This window comes from Delphinapterus leucas, chromosome 1 (assembly GCF_059928025.1).
Source record: "Delphinapterus leucas isolate spDelLeu-1000000601 "Yukka" chromosome 1, BTC_Dleu_Yukka2, whole genome shotgun sequence".
Lineage (NCBI taxonomy): Eukaryota > Metazoa > Chordata > Mammalia > Artiodactyla > Monodontidae > Delphinapterus > Delphinapterus leucas.
Window position 1 is genome coordinate 87036302 of NC_143129.1, and position 13811 is coordinate 87050112.

At 55.0% G+C, this 13811-nt stretch overlaps 1 protein-coding gene across 1 annotated transcript in view; it reads right to left on the minus strand.

The window, feature by feature from the left end:
• Positions 1–1575: 1575 nt before the first annotated feature.
• Positions 1576–13811, minus strand: part of MAN1A2 (mannosidase alpha class 1A member 2) — a 209700-nt gene continuing 197464 nt past the window's right edge. Inside the window, exons 15-18 of the transcript XR_016394219.1 lie at positions 13437–13569; positions 12870–12976; positions 10609–10664; positions 1576–2702 (exon numbers count right to left, since the gene is read on the minus strand). The gene's annotated coding sequence lies outside the window, so the exon portion shown is untranslated. The remainder of the gene's footprint in view (positions 2703–10608; positions 10665–12869; positions 12977–13436; positions 13570–13811) is intronic.

Genomic DNA, 13811 nt, shown 5'->3' on the forward strand with positions numbered 1-13811 from the left:
GTGCAAGGTGGGCTGGGGGCCTCTCAGGAAGTTTGACAGCAGTCACACCGAGGTGGCTCCAGCCAGTAGGGGGCAGCAGAGCTGAGCGCCCCCACGAGGGATGGCAGTAAGCAGATGCCACAAAGCACTAGACGACGTGAGCAATCAGAAGCATATGAGATGGGGAGGAGAGGAAAGAAAGATGGCGGGTAGGAGCCATGGAGGCAGCAGCCGAGACAAGCCCAGCTGCAAGGATGATAAAGACACAGGAGCAGAGAAGAGATGATGCAGCATCGGAGGGACCACAGGCCACTGTGCTGAAGCCCTGCTGAGGCAGCCCGAGCTTCATCCCTGCTCACTGCTCTGCCAGCAGTGCAGGAGGTTGCCCAAGCATGCGCCTGGTCCTTGCATCCCAAAAGCACCAAACGCAGGACAAAGCTGCCATGAGCTGCCATGGGCTGGGCGGCCACCAGCCTACAGAGGCGGCTTCTTTAAGGCCTCCTGTGATGATTACCCAGAGCGGCCACACCAGACCAAGATTTGCTCGGAAAGTCCAAAGTGCAGGGAGAGCCTGCAAGCACTGGGTGGCAAATTGCAGGATTGGAGACCACAGAAAGCCACAGGAAAATTCCCGTCAGGGCCAGGAGCAGACACAAGGGGAGAGGGGCTATGAATGGCTCCCTGGATGGGAGGGGAGATAGAACGCTCAGCTAGATGGTATGGAGGAAAATAAAGAAATGATGGAACAAATGTCTGGAATCCCTGAGTGGAAAGGCTGGCACGGAGAAAGGGAACTATGTGACCAGATGTTTGCTTTGCCTCCTGGATGGAAAGCACTCCAAATGGAAAATTTTCCCGTACCAGTGAGGTCAGAATGTATGAGCAGCCCCTCTTCCAAAAAGCAAGATGGTGGTGCCTGCCAGCCCCTCTGTGCCTCTCAGGAGGACTGCTGTGGCCGGAGGGCAGGCAGCATGGCGGAGACCTCAGCCCCTTCCCTCTCTGGTCCTCTCTGAGAAAGACCACTTGTGGACCGGACAGAGTGTGGCAACACACCATTTGCTCCCCAAGTTTACAGACCTGGCTCTGGAAGGAAGACCCACGGGAAGGGAACCACATCCAACCGGAGGCCGGGAAATGTTTCCCTTGGTCTGCGGCAGCAGCTGGTGTTGGCCTGCTCCCTTCTCGTCCACAACAGAATGGCCTGAACGAAGGCAAACAAAACAGCAGCCAATGCAAAGGGTTCTTGGGCTTTCTGATGAGAACGATCCAGGAACCAAGGGCAGGAGCAACGGAGGAGCCCCCGGGGGAGGGTGGGGGGCGAGAAGACCCTGTGGGAAAGCTAGCCGGCTCCAGGGACCTGCTGTACTAGCACAGGGTCTTATGGAAATAAAGGGCAGACGATGTGGAGGGTTGCCTTGTGTTTCACGTGTGTGTATGCCCGTGCACACCTGCGTGTGCATGTGTCTTGTCTACTTCAACCCCCTCCTTGACTTCAGCCTCCAAGACCTGGCACCTCTCCTCTCTCGAGGCAGTGGGACACCTCCTTAGAGCCCCTCCCCCTTCACCCTCCCCTCCCACCTCCTCCTTTTTCCCCCAGTTTTATTGAGATATAATTGACGTACAGCACTGTATGAGTTTAAGGTGCACAACAGAATGCTTTGACTTACATAGATCATGAAACGATTACCACAGTAGGTTTGGTGATCATCCCTCTTATACAGATACAACATTAAAGAAATAGAAAAAAAAAAAGTGTTTTCTTTGTGATGAGAACTCTTAGGATTTACTCGACAGCAGCTTTTATTTAAAACATACAGCAGTGTTAATGATCCTTATTATGTTGTGCGTTACATCCCTAGTACTTATTTATCTTATAACTGGAAGTATGTACCTTTGACCACCTTCATCTTATTCCCTTCCCCCAAGCCCCCTACCTGTCTCTGGTAGCCACAAACCTGATCTCATTTTCTATGGGTTTGTTTGTTTGTTTTTGAAGTGTCATTGACCTACAACACTATGTTAGTTCCTGGTGTACAACATAGTGATTTGATATTTATATGCATTTCAAAATGATCACCATGGTAAGCCTAGTTACAAGATGTCACCATACAAAGATATTACATAATAATTGAGTATATTCCCCGCACTGTACATTTCAGCCCTGTGACTCATTTATTTTGTAACTGCAGGTCTGTACCTCTTAATCTCCATCACCTATTTCTCTCCTCCTCCCCACGCCCCGCCCCTCTGGCAAGCACCTGTTTGTTCTCTGTGTCTATGACTCTTGTTTCTGTTTGGTTATGTTTGTTCATCTGTTTTGTTTAGATTCCACATGTGAGTGAAATCATACAGTATTTGTCTTTCTCTGTCTCACTTCACTTGGAATAATACCCTCTAGGTCCATCCGTGTTGTTGCCGATGGCAAGATTTCATTCCTTTTTATGGCTGAGTAATATTCCAACCCCTCTTCTTCTCAATACTGTGTCAGTTTGGCTGCAGTAACAAGCAAACCCAGTGTCTCGGGGGCTCACAACCACGCACATCTCCTTCGCACTCACATCACCTGTGGGAGGCTGTCGGCTATGGCTCCACTGGCTCCACCCCACAACTCCTCATCCCAGGGCCCAGGCTGTAGGAGCTTCCCCAGCTGGTCAGTGCATTCTTCTGACACACTTCTCAAGCAAGTGCGATGATGGAAACTCTCACTAAACTTCTGCTGAGACCTGGAATACATCACCATATTTATTCACATTCCGTGGGCTGAATTGTATTACATGGTCAAGTCCAAAGTCAGTGGGATGAGAATGAACATTTCTCCCAAAGGGAAGGAGGGTGCGAATGAGTGCAAACTACCATGTTATTTCATATTGTATGTCAATATTGTCTACCTCCCTTCCAGCAGGTCTCTCCACAGCTCAGCAGTCTCCTCTGAGCAAGCCTCTTCTGTTCTCCTAACAACCTTAAGAAATAATCGCAGTGGCAAAAGTAACTAACTTTTACTGCCTCTTTCTTTGTGCCAGGTGCTCTTCTAAGTGCTTTACAGGCGTTCTTTGAGTTAACACTCACAGCAGCCCCATGATGTAGCGACCACTGTTATCCCCATTTTACGTGTAAGAAAACTGAGGCTGAGAGGTTGACTGGCCCAAAGTCACACAGCTGCTAAGGGTCAGGTCTGGGATTCACTCCGAGGGCGCCAAAGGCTGTACTTTCAACCCCAGCAACTACACGGCTTCTTCCTATGAGGCCAGGGTGGGGTAGCGGCCCCATATGACAGATGTGCAAACTGAGGCCCAGAAAGTTGACTTGACCTGACCAAAGATACACCCTGTAAACAGAACTAAAATAGAAATGCCCTGGTGTCTTCTCCTCCTCAGCAATCCCTCCCCTACACCAAGCTGGGGACATTGTCGTCTAGCACTTTGGGGACACTGACTGCCACCCTGGCCTGGAGCCGTGCAGAGGGAGGGTCCAGTGATGGTGCCTGTCTGTCGGCCTTTTCCTACCGGTCAGCCCAGGGTGGTGAAGTAGCCCAGTCCTGGCTCGACCACTGACGACCTCAGGCAGGTTCCTCGACCTCTCTGAGCTTTACCTTCCTGGTCTACAACATGAGAGCCACAGAGCTTAGAGCATAATGCCAACCAGAGTAACTGGCCTGACTTTCACTCTTCAGCTCCTCCACTCTAAATCCTGCTGGATTTCTTTGATTAAGACACTCTTGCCCCCCACCCCACCTTCACTTCCTACCCCACCCCTCCATCCATCCTTCTTGGGTTCGTGTCACCTCCACTGCGCACTCAGACAGGTTTGAGAGGAGGCGTGAGATGAGGTGGGGGCCACAGTCCCACCTGAGCTTCAACAAAGAACCAAATGGGCTGGCTCTCTGTGCTCCCCACCTGGATACACGTATACACGTGTGCACAGACATGCCCACATGTATATATCACACGCCCACATCACATGCTCATGTATACAATACGCAAAACACTTACATACCTGTACACAAATACACACATACCCATGTACCTGCATGCACACATGTACACACATATACACACAGGCACCTGTACACATATACAGAGACACACATACGTATCCACACAAACACACACATACATATACGCACCTACACAATATACCTGTGTATATGTGTACACACATACCCACAAACACACACATGCACATGTCCACAAATAAACACACATACACACAAATATGCACACATACATACACTCCATGCAGGCACAGCCACTGGACAGGGTGTGGCTTGTGGGGCATATAATGCTGTCTGTCCAGCCAATTCCTCCCCTGGAGGGTAAGTGCTCTTCTGGGGGCGGGGCCTTGGTCACAGCCAGAGAACGCGACAGAACATGAGGGCCCGTGGGGGTCAAGCCCCTCCCTCAGCTGCGTCTTGCAGGTGAGGAAACCGAGGCCCAGAGGATAACGGAAGCACACAGCGCTCCAATATGCCAGGCACAGTTCCAAGCTCTTCACCTGTACTAACCCACTGAACACTCACAGTCACCCGCTGAGGGACCCACTGTCTCGTTTTTCCAAACAGGAGAACTCAGGCCCAGAGGGTCACGCGTTAGTGGTCACTCAGTGGGCAGTGGAGTCAGGCTCAGGCAGCAGCTCCTCACGGGCAACCTGGGCTGCCCCTCTGCTGCCATCGCTGATCGTGTGACACTGGGCAGAGGGACCGTGATCGCTGCCGAGTCAGGTCAGACCCAGCTTCCGACCCCTGCTGCCTCAGGCAGCCTGGCTGAGAGGCTGTCGTCTGACCACGTGGTAATTTTCAGGGACACGAGGACACGCCAGACAGGCGGGCCGAGGGAGGGAGGTGCCTGGGCGGGCAGTGCCATGTGTGCTGCTGTGGTCTCTGCCCCTCCTGCTCTCGGGGCATGAATGGCCCGCCTGCCCTGAGACGGGAGCCCAGTGTCTGAGCAGGCCGGATGCCTGGTTTCTTTGGCAACTCAACTCACATTCTCCTGGCTGTGCTTTCTGGGGCTTGATTTAAGTTTAATTCCAGCCGGAATGACTGGAAATACCAAGTATTTTACTAGGATTAGTGCTTGGCTGGAAGGGCCAACTGCCTCTGCCACAACCAGGTACCGTGGACCTCAGAGGAGCGTTAATCCCAAGGAAGTCTCCGTGACTCAGCCTCGGGCGGCTTCTCAGCCCCAGGAGGGCCAGCCCAATGCACAGACGCCCAGGCTGGGCCTCCGCTGAGCTGGGGGAGGGGAGAGGCGGCACAGGAGGGCTTGCCGAGCTCAGAGCAGCCCTGCTCTCCCACCCACGGCAGGGACCCATCCAGCCCATCCCCCAAAGCACACGCTTCGGGGAGAGCGGGGAGCAGAGTGGGGCGGGGCAGGCACACAGTGCGGGCACGGCTCTGTGCCGCGGGTGGGGGGGTGGGGGCGGGGTAAGGAGGCACCGTCTGGTGGTCCGGGGCACAGCTGCCAGTCTCACCAGCACTTAGTTTCTCGGCCCTGGCCACGTCTAACCGCCCTGAGCTGTGGTTTCTCGTCTCTAAGTAGGGATGATAACAGCACCTCCCACGCAGAGCGGAGCGGAGCGAATACGAAGATTAAATGAGGCAGGGTTTTCAAAACACATAGCACAGTTCCTGGCACATGGAAAGCCCCAGATAAATACTAGGGATCAATGTGAAACATTAGCTTCTCACACCTGCCAAGCCTTCAAGATTCTGTGAAGGAAAACAGTCAAAAATGTGAAGCACCTCCCTTCCCAAGGTAATGGAGCTGGTTTTCCTTCCTACCTATTGGCTCCAGCCTGACAAAGGTGTCTACATCAGAGGAAGGTCTTCTAGCAACGGGCTCAGCCCCACCTGGCAGCTCCGGGCTCCCATGTAGCCCTCTGAGCCCCCATGTTGCTGCCCAGAGCAGGCATCCCTAACTGCCTCTGCCCTACCCCATGGGCTTGGCTTCATCTTCTCTGCCCTGGTTCCTATGCCTGGTTCTGAGCAGCCCTCCTACTGGGATCCCAGGTGCCCTCCGAGGTAGAGCCCTGCTGTGAGCCCCACGTGGTGATCAGTGAGCAGGTGGGGAGATTGCCCTTCAAAGCTGGGGTCCTGTCACCCACAGACAGATCCCCACTAGTTTCCTGGGCATCAGCTGCCTGCAGGAGTCCCTGCCCTGCTTCTCGCCTCTCCACGAGCTGCTGGAGCAGCTCTAGACCCTGCTGTGTGGCTGGGAGGGTCCTGCAGTGCCTCACACCCAGTCCCAGACTATCATAGAAGGGGCAAACCCAGAGGGAGACAGGGGAGTTAGTTAGAGGAAAGACAAGAGAAGGCCACGGGGAAAGATTGGCAGGGGCAGAATGCAAGCAAATGCCAATCAGACATAATTTGAGGCTGAAAGCAGTCAGTGAAGGATTGCCCACACTGCTCTCCAAGATGAACGTCTTCCTCCCGCAGTCACACTTGGTCACCCCAGCAACCCAGCAAGGACTTTATCAATGATCCTAGCTCTGTACCCATCATGGAACTTCAGTCCTCCAGGCCCTGCAGAAACTTTTCTTTCTGCTGGAATACCTGCCAGCCTTCCCTAGTATGCACCACGAGTGAACTCCTATTTATCCTTCAAAACCCAGCTCAAACGTCACCTCCTCTAGGAGGCTTTCCCTGAACACTCCCTCCCATATTCAACCACAGCCTCTTGAGATGCCCCACAGTGTGCTCTACATCTATGTACCTCTCTTTGTTGTGGTTTATTGGCTCATATGTCATCTTCCCTTGCTGTGCTCGGGGCAATGAGTGTGTCTTATCCATCTCCACATCCCCAGCTCCTGTCACAGAGCTAAAGCACGGAGTGAAGCCTCAGCTAAAATTTGCTGACATGGAAAGCAACAACAACAAAACAACATCTTTTGACTACTCCTTCACACCTCCCTGGCGAAGCAAATCTAAAGTCCTAGCTCAAGCCCTCTGAGGGGCTGAATGTCTAAGAGGGACACCAAGACAAAGTCCCAGACATCACACAGCCTCATGGAAGTATCAGGACATGCCCGGCCTCTGGAAGGGTGAGCCAGAAGGAAGCTTCCAGAGGGGCTCAGAAATCACCCACTGGTGTCCTGCAGTGAGAAAGCCACCCTGGCCGGCGGCGATCTGAAGCACCAGCAGCATGAAGAATGAAAAGGCAGAGTGTGGCCAGAGCTGAGAGGTTGGCACTTGCAGGCTAGGAACCGAGGAGGAGCGGCCCTGGGGGAGAAACTGAGCCAGGCGTGACCCCTAGCCCGGGGGGTTCCAGGCAGAAGAACAGCCCACTGATGTCCCTCTCAAGCTATAGGAATATTGTGGGCACTGAAACCCCATCTCCTAAGAATACTCCACACTGCTCCAGTCCCAGGCCTGACTCCATCGGGACCGTACTGCCAGGGGCGTCAAGTCCAAGCTCCAAGTCTGCCTTCCGGCCCCCGGCACAACTGACCACCCCCACACCGCTGCCGCCAACGGCTGTCCTCACTGAATTCTCTCCTCTCCCACCCACCGCCCAGGCCCAATCTCAGCCACCATCACCTCCATCCCAGCTCCTAGGGGCCAGCCTGTGGGGCTGTCGCTCTTCCAGCCTTGCCCTTGAGATGCACCTGGACAGTCCCCGTTAACATGTGGATCAGACCCTGTTTAAAAGTCTCCCTTATCGATCCTCCTCTGGAGGAGGCTGCTTTGGGGAATAAGGTAGGGGGTCAAATGCGTGAGAAACTCCCTGTCCAGCAGAACTGATGCCCTCTGCTCACCTCTCCAGCCACTTCTCATCATTCCCACCATACGACCTCTGATGCTCAGATGACAATATCCTTTCCTCCTTTTTCCACCTGCCGCCCTCCAGGTCTGTCCCCCCAGCTGAGGGAGGCACCCCCACTGTTCCCATAATGCCCCCCCCATCTTTGTTATCTCTCTCTCTCTGGACTGGGGATTCTGAGCTCTAATTCCTGAGCACCGGGAATACAACAGCAAAGCAAACAGAAAAATCACGTACGGGATGGAGAGTACATAAGATGCATACGTAAGTATATACGTACACAAGATGTCTGGTGCTGGGGAGAAGTTTTAAGCAGGACAGAGGGAATAAATGCTGGTGGCGATTTAAACAGGATCCGAGGAGGCAGGGAGCCAGCTGTTGGATAACTGAGGGAACTTCGTGCGGTGGGGAAATGTTCTGTATCTTGGCTGTGGCAGGAGGCTATGCAGTTGTATACATTTGTCCAAACTCACCGAACTGTATGCTTAAAACCTGTGGATCCTACTTGTATAAATTATATACCTCAATAAATCTGACATCATAAAAGAGTGTCCCAGACAACAGAAACCTAGAGGCAGGAGCATGCCCAGAAGAACTGGTACAGGGTTGGAGGAGCCACAGGCCAGGCACTGTGGACAGGGCAGAGGTGATGTCCAGTGCGTGCGTGCGTGTGCCTGCGTTCCGTGTTCTGGGTGGGCCCAGGCATCAGTCTCCTTATAGATGTCTGCAGGTGGCGCACCGCTGGTGTAGGTGCTGCTTCTCAGCATCTTCCTCATTACCTGTGCTGGCAGCCCCCGGAGGGCAGGAATTGTGCTCTACTCATCCCTGCATCCCTAGGAGGTACTGAGGAGGTGCTCGGTGCACGGTGCATGGAGATTAAATGGAGCTGATTCCCACTGAACCACGTCCAAGGAATCTGAAGCTGTCTGCAGCAGTGGACATCCCCCGTGCTGGAGGGGCAGGGCCCAGTCAATTTCACTGTGGATTTGGGCTGGGACAACCCTGTCTCTGGGGTTCACCTGTCCCAAGATGATGTGTAAGGAGGGGCCAGTCAAGGCCCGCTGTTCGTCGTGTGGATTCCAGACTCTCTCCCCCTCTACCTGACTCCGAGGGCTCCGGGTGGGGTGTGGGCCAGCAGCCCTAAGCCTGGACACTGTCAGCCGCCTCTGTCTTCAGGGGCAAGAAAAGACGGCAGAAAAAGGCTGATGAGCAACTCAGAATCCTCTCCTCCTCAGCTCAGACTCAGCTTCCTTGAATGAGCTTGAGTGGCAGAGGCCCTGCAGGCTTTATCTGTGTGCGCCTCTGGTGGGGGCTCGCGGAGCCTCACTTCAGAGACTCTGAGAGCAGAGCCTGCGGTGCACTTGGAGAGGAGAGGAAACCTCACATTTCTTGAGCAAATGCCATGTTTTGGGCACTAAGCCAGCACATCACACATGTCATTGCTTTATCTTCACTGCAACATGCAGGGCGCCAGGGTCCTTGTTTACAGGCAGGGAAAATGGGTCACAGAGCGGTTGAGTCATTGTCCAATGCAAGCGTGGCAGAACCGAGGTCTTTCTGTTCCCAGGGTCAGTGCCACCTCAGAGGCGAAGGAAGGAGGGGGCTGCTGTGAGGAAGGTCACTGGTTGAGAGGAGCTGGGAAGGGGATGGGGTGAGTGGAGTGGCAGCGGCTGAAAATGGGCTGCTTTGTCCAGAAGCCAAGGGATGGCCCGGGATTCCAGGCAGAAAAGGTGCTGTTTCCCCCAGGCCAAGGTGAGTAAGTCTGGTAGGGGCCTGGGGTGGAAGTAGGGTCAGCCCAAGGAAAGGACAGTGGCTGCAGCAGGGCTCTGAGCCAAGGGCGACCGGAGCACAAGGGAGTCCAGGAGGCCTCACTTCCAGCCTGAAGATGACAGATCCCTGTGACTGTGATTCACCAGCTGCCATGACCACAGTCACAGCCCCTGACATCTGCACGGCGCGTGGCACTCTCCACGGACCTTGCAAGTGTCCACACATGACCACGTTCCGTCTCACTAGCAGCCCCCTGAGGGTGGCAGGGAGGTGAGGCAACGAGGGCTGGAGGGCTTAAGCGGCCGCCGAGGTCACACAGGGCTAAATGGCAAATCAAGGCTTGAGCGACCCCCATAAATGGCAATGCTGATCCCCTGTCTGTCCATCTATCTGTGTGCTTCTGGAAGGCCTGTATGACCAGACTGAACGGTGGCCCTGGATGGAGCTGGTAGAGTGCTAGAGACTAAATGTTTGTGTGCCCCCAAATTCATATGTTAAAACCTAACCCCCAAGGAGATGGTGTTGGGAGGTGATTGGGTCCTGAGGGTATAGCGCTCAGGAACGGAATTAGGGCTCCTGTGAAAGAAACTCTGGAGAGCTCCCTCACTGCTTGCACCACGTGAGGCCACAGCGAGAAAAGAGCTGACTAGGAACCAGGAAGTGGGCTCCACCAGGCAGAGTCAGCCAGCACCTTCCTCTTGGACTTCCCTGCCTCCAGAACCGTGAGAAATAAATGTTTGCTGGTTAAGCCACACAGTCTGTGATATTTTTGTTATAGCAGCCTGAACAGAGTTAAACCAGGCCAAGGATGCCAAGATCTTAGCCTCTGGAGGAATAGTATCACCCTCCCTGTCCATGCTCCCTATAGGGCTCAGGGCTGAGCTGGCCAAAGCAAGTTGGGTCAATGGGCTTTTGGTTTGGGGACTGCCAAGGAAATATCTGTTTCAGCACTGGGGCTGTCAAACATGCAGAGACTGAAAACCATCCATCCATTCATTTTGCCAGCCAGCCAGCCAACAACCAGAGCTCAGGTGTGTGCATGCCTATATGAGGAGACCTCTGACCCCAGCTCATCAGGTTATTCATGGTCCTCAGCACTTACCTCTTTGGGAGTCAGGGGTGAGGGTAGTGCTTCCCTCTGGCCTTGCTGGTGGGAGCCTGGAAGGAAAGGAAACCCTGTCCTTCATTGGGCACAAATGCTGGTGCCTATGGAGCTCTGTTGGGAAATAAAAACTGCCTTCATTCTGGTCCTCATATTTATGTTCCCCCAGGTTCCCAGACAGGTCTCCAGCAGACGGACCTCGGAGCCAATAAGCTTGGGATATTGTCCTCAAGGCCTGAGCAAGCCCCTCCCTGATCCAGGCTCGGAGAAGTCTCCCTAGTACAGGGACCAGCTGACACTTTGTCACTCAGTGCTTCCCAAGCGTATCATCCCCAGGTCCCTTTTTGGGGTCTGTAGAAGTTTTTAGCCTGGCACACCAGTTGCCACGGGGCTCACTGGAAATCACTGTGCCAGAGAAATTTCCTGCCTAGAGGCTCCCGTTTCCCATTCTGGGTCAGCCCTCAAGGGCTTCGCACGTACACCTGCGGGGCTCCCAGAATCAAAGTGCTTTTTCATCAGAGGCGTTTTTGAGTGTGCAGCATGGAGAGGAGATTTGTGTTCCCTTATTCAAAACATATTTATCGAGCTCCTTAATTGCCTTTCCCTTTGTTAAGTAATTGCTTCATACGTACTTTGCAGGTGGATCCACAGGAGGCAAGCATTTCCCACCAGGACCAACACAATCCTGAGCCTTCGGCCCTTCCCTTACTGCCCCCTTCGTGGGGCTGAAGGAAAGCTCTGGACCGGGGGCCCTGGCCAACCACAGAGCCAAGCAAGATCAAGCCTACGGCCAGTGAGGTACGTGCGTGGTGAAGGGGATGTGGGGGAAGGGCTGGGGCTTCAGAGACGCGAGAGGGTGGCCCTGAGAGGACCGAGGCCATCCTGGGGTGAACGTGGGGAGGGGCCCAGGGAGAGGCCTGAAAGGCTGACGGAGCTGTGTCCTAGGGAAAAGGCAAAGGGAAGAGGAACGAAAGAGTTCCTTCTCTCCAAGGGGCAAGGAGCCCCCGAACTCAGTCCAGGTTTGGGTACCCTTCTGGAGCCAAGGGCTAAGGACGTAGAGCTGGTTTGCGGAGGGACGGCAGAAGGGCAGAGGCCTGTGGGCCAGACCAGGAGCAGAAATCAGCCTCTGCTATGACAGTAGGTATTGGGGGCCTGCACACCGAGCCACACAGCAGTCACCAGCCAGCACAGGTTCCTGTGAGCCCCTCGCCGGTGACATCGGGTGCGAACGGTGCCAGGCCCCAGCACCGTGTTGGGTGGAATCGGGAGAAGGCCTGGCAGAGATAAGCTGAACACAGTGGTCCTCGAAGTGTGAATCACCCCGGAACTGGTTAGAAATGCAGACTCTCACGCCCCACTCCAGACCCACTGAGTCAGAACCTCTGGGAGTGGGCCCCATAGTCCGCTAACAAGCCCCCAGGTGATTCAGAGGCACACTCAAGTTTGACAAACTGGCCGAAAGGAATCCCTGACTCTCCTTCCCCCCAGCATCCCAGGCCGCGGCTGGATCAGGGCAGGCGGGGCCTGCAGGGCTGGGCTCTCGAGAAACCCACGCAGGAGCACAGGAAGCCTGAGTGGTTAGAGTCTGTGAGGCGTGCCCTCTCCTGCAGGGAAGCCCGACAGATGAAAGGCAGCAGCTGCCGTGTTTGCAGCCTGGCTCCCCGGGCCTCGGGCCCTCCCGAGACCTGCCGCCCAGGAGGAGGCCTGGGCCAGGCACAGCCTCCCCTGCGGGGACTTGGCTGGCCCCGAACAAGACCCAGCAGGGCACCAGGAGTTCTCCACATACATTTCATCCCCTGTTATCTCCACCCCAACCTACTGAATTGAAGGCTTTCAGTACACTGGCTGTACAGATGCGGGTTTCATAGTTTCAGAGTTCAGTAACTTGGTTGATGCCACTCACTCCTAAGCTGCGGAGGTGGGTCTTGAACCCGTTCTACACGTGCACTGTTTCTTCTAGCCTCACCTCTGATTCCCTAAGTCTTCACTCTGAGGACCTGCTCCCCGTCCCCTCAGCTCGGGGGGTGCAGACTGGCATCTCAGTGGCCAGTGGGTTCCCTTTCAGGGACGGGCATTTGACTTGGTTTTCTCATCCCGGAGCATGTGAATGTGTACGCTTTGTCCAGCATCTCTCAGGAGTCTCCTTCTGGAAGGAGTCTCTCGTTCTGAAGCCTCCCCTCCTGGCCTTCCTCCCACCCCAGCCCGCCGCGGGCATCCGCAGCCATCTGCAGGCGACATGGAGACAGGCGAGAAAAGCCCACCTTGTTTCGGGTGAGGCAGCGTGGTGGGACGACGGCTCGCTGGGGCCCTACTTCGTGCTGCTCTTGACGTCTCGTTTCCACCGTGTGCTCACGCAAGGACCTCGCTTCTGGAGGAAAACAGATGTGACTGCGTGTGGGCAGGAAACCACAGGGCGGCCTCCTGCCTCATCCGTCCCCATCACTCGAGGCAGCCCCATGTGCTGACGGGGGAAACTCCCTGGCCGTGATGCTCCTGAGCTCCAGGCTCAGCCTGCGATGCAGGGCCAGGGTGACCCAAGGCAGCAGGAAGGTGGAGCTCAGCGCTGTGCAGCTGTCAGTAGGAACGGCTAGACATGCAGACTGTCGGCCCAAACCCAGATCTACTGAATCAGAGACCCTGGGGGTGCAGCCGGGCAGCCTGTGTTTTAACAAGCCCTCCCGGCGATTGAGATGCACCCCGCAACGGGCGATTCCCAGACGGCCCCCATCCCTGTTTCCAGCCTCTTCTCTCACCACAGCCCACACCCTCACACAGCCCTCCTGCGGCGCTCACACCCCCCCCCTCCTTCAGCCGGCACGTCCGCTTACCTCTTCCTGGCAAGCAGGCTCCAGGTTACCCTTCGTCATCCCAGATCCGACACACAGCATCTCACGTCACTTCCCTTCACGGCTCTTTTCTTCCACGTCCGACTTTCCCTTCCTGGGCTTTATGTCTGTTTTCCTAACACCAAAAAATTGAAGCCTCTGTTCATAGCGCACCTGCCTCCACCCAACATTTGTCAACTATTTACCACGGGGGACGTGGCAGCCGACAAGCAGCAGGGCCCCAGCTCTCACAGAGCTGACAGTGCAGTGGGAACTCATGGAAGAGGTGGGCTGAGGCCTTTACTGAGCCATCTCTTCACTCTCCAGGCACCCATCAGGCCCCTCCCGGCTTTGTCACCTCTCTGATCACATGCCATG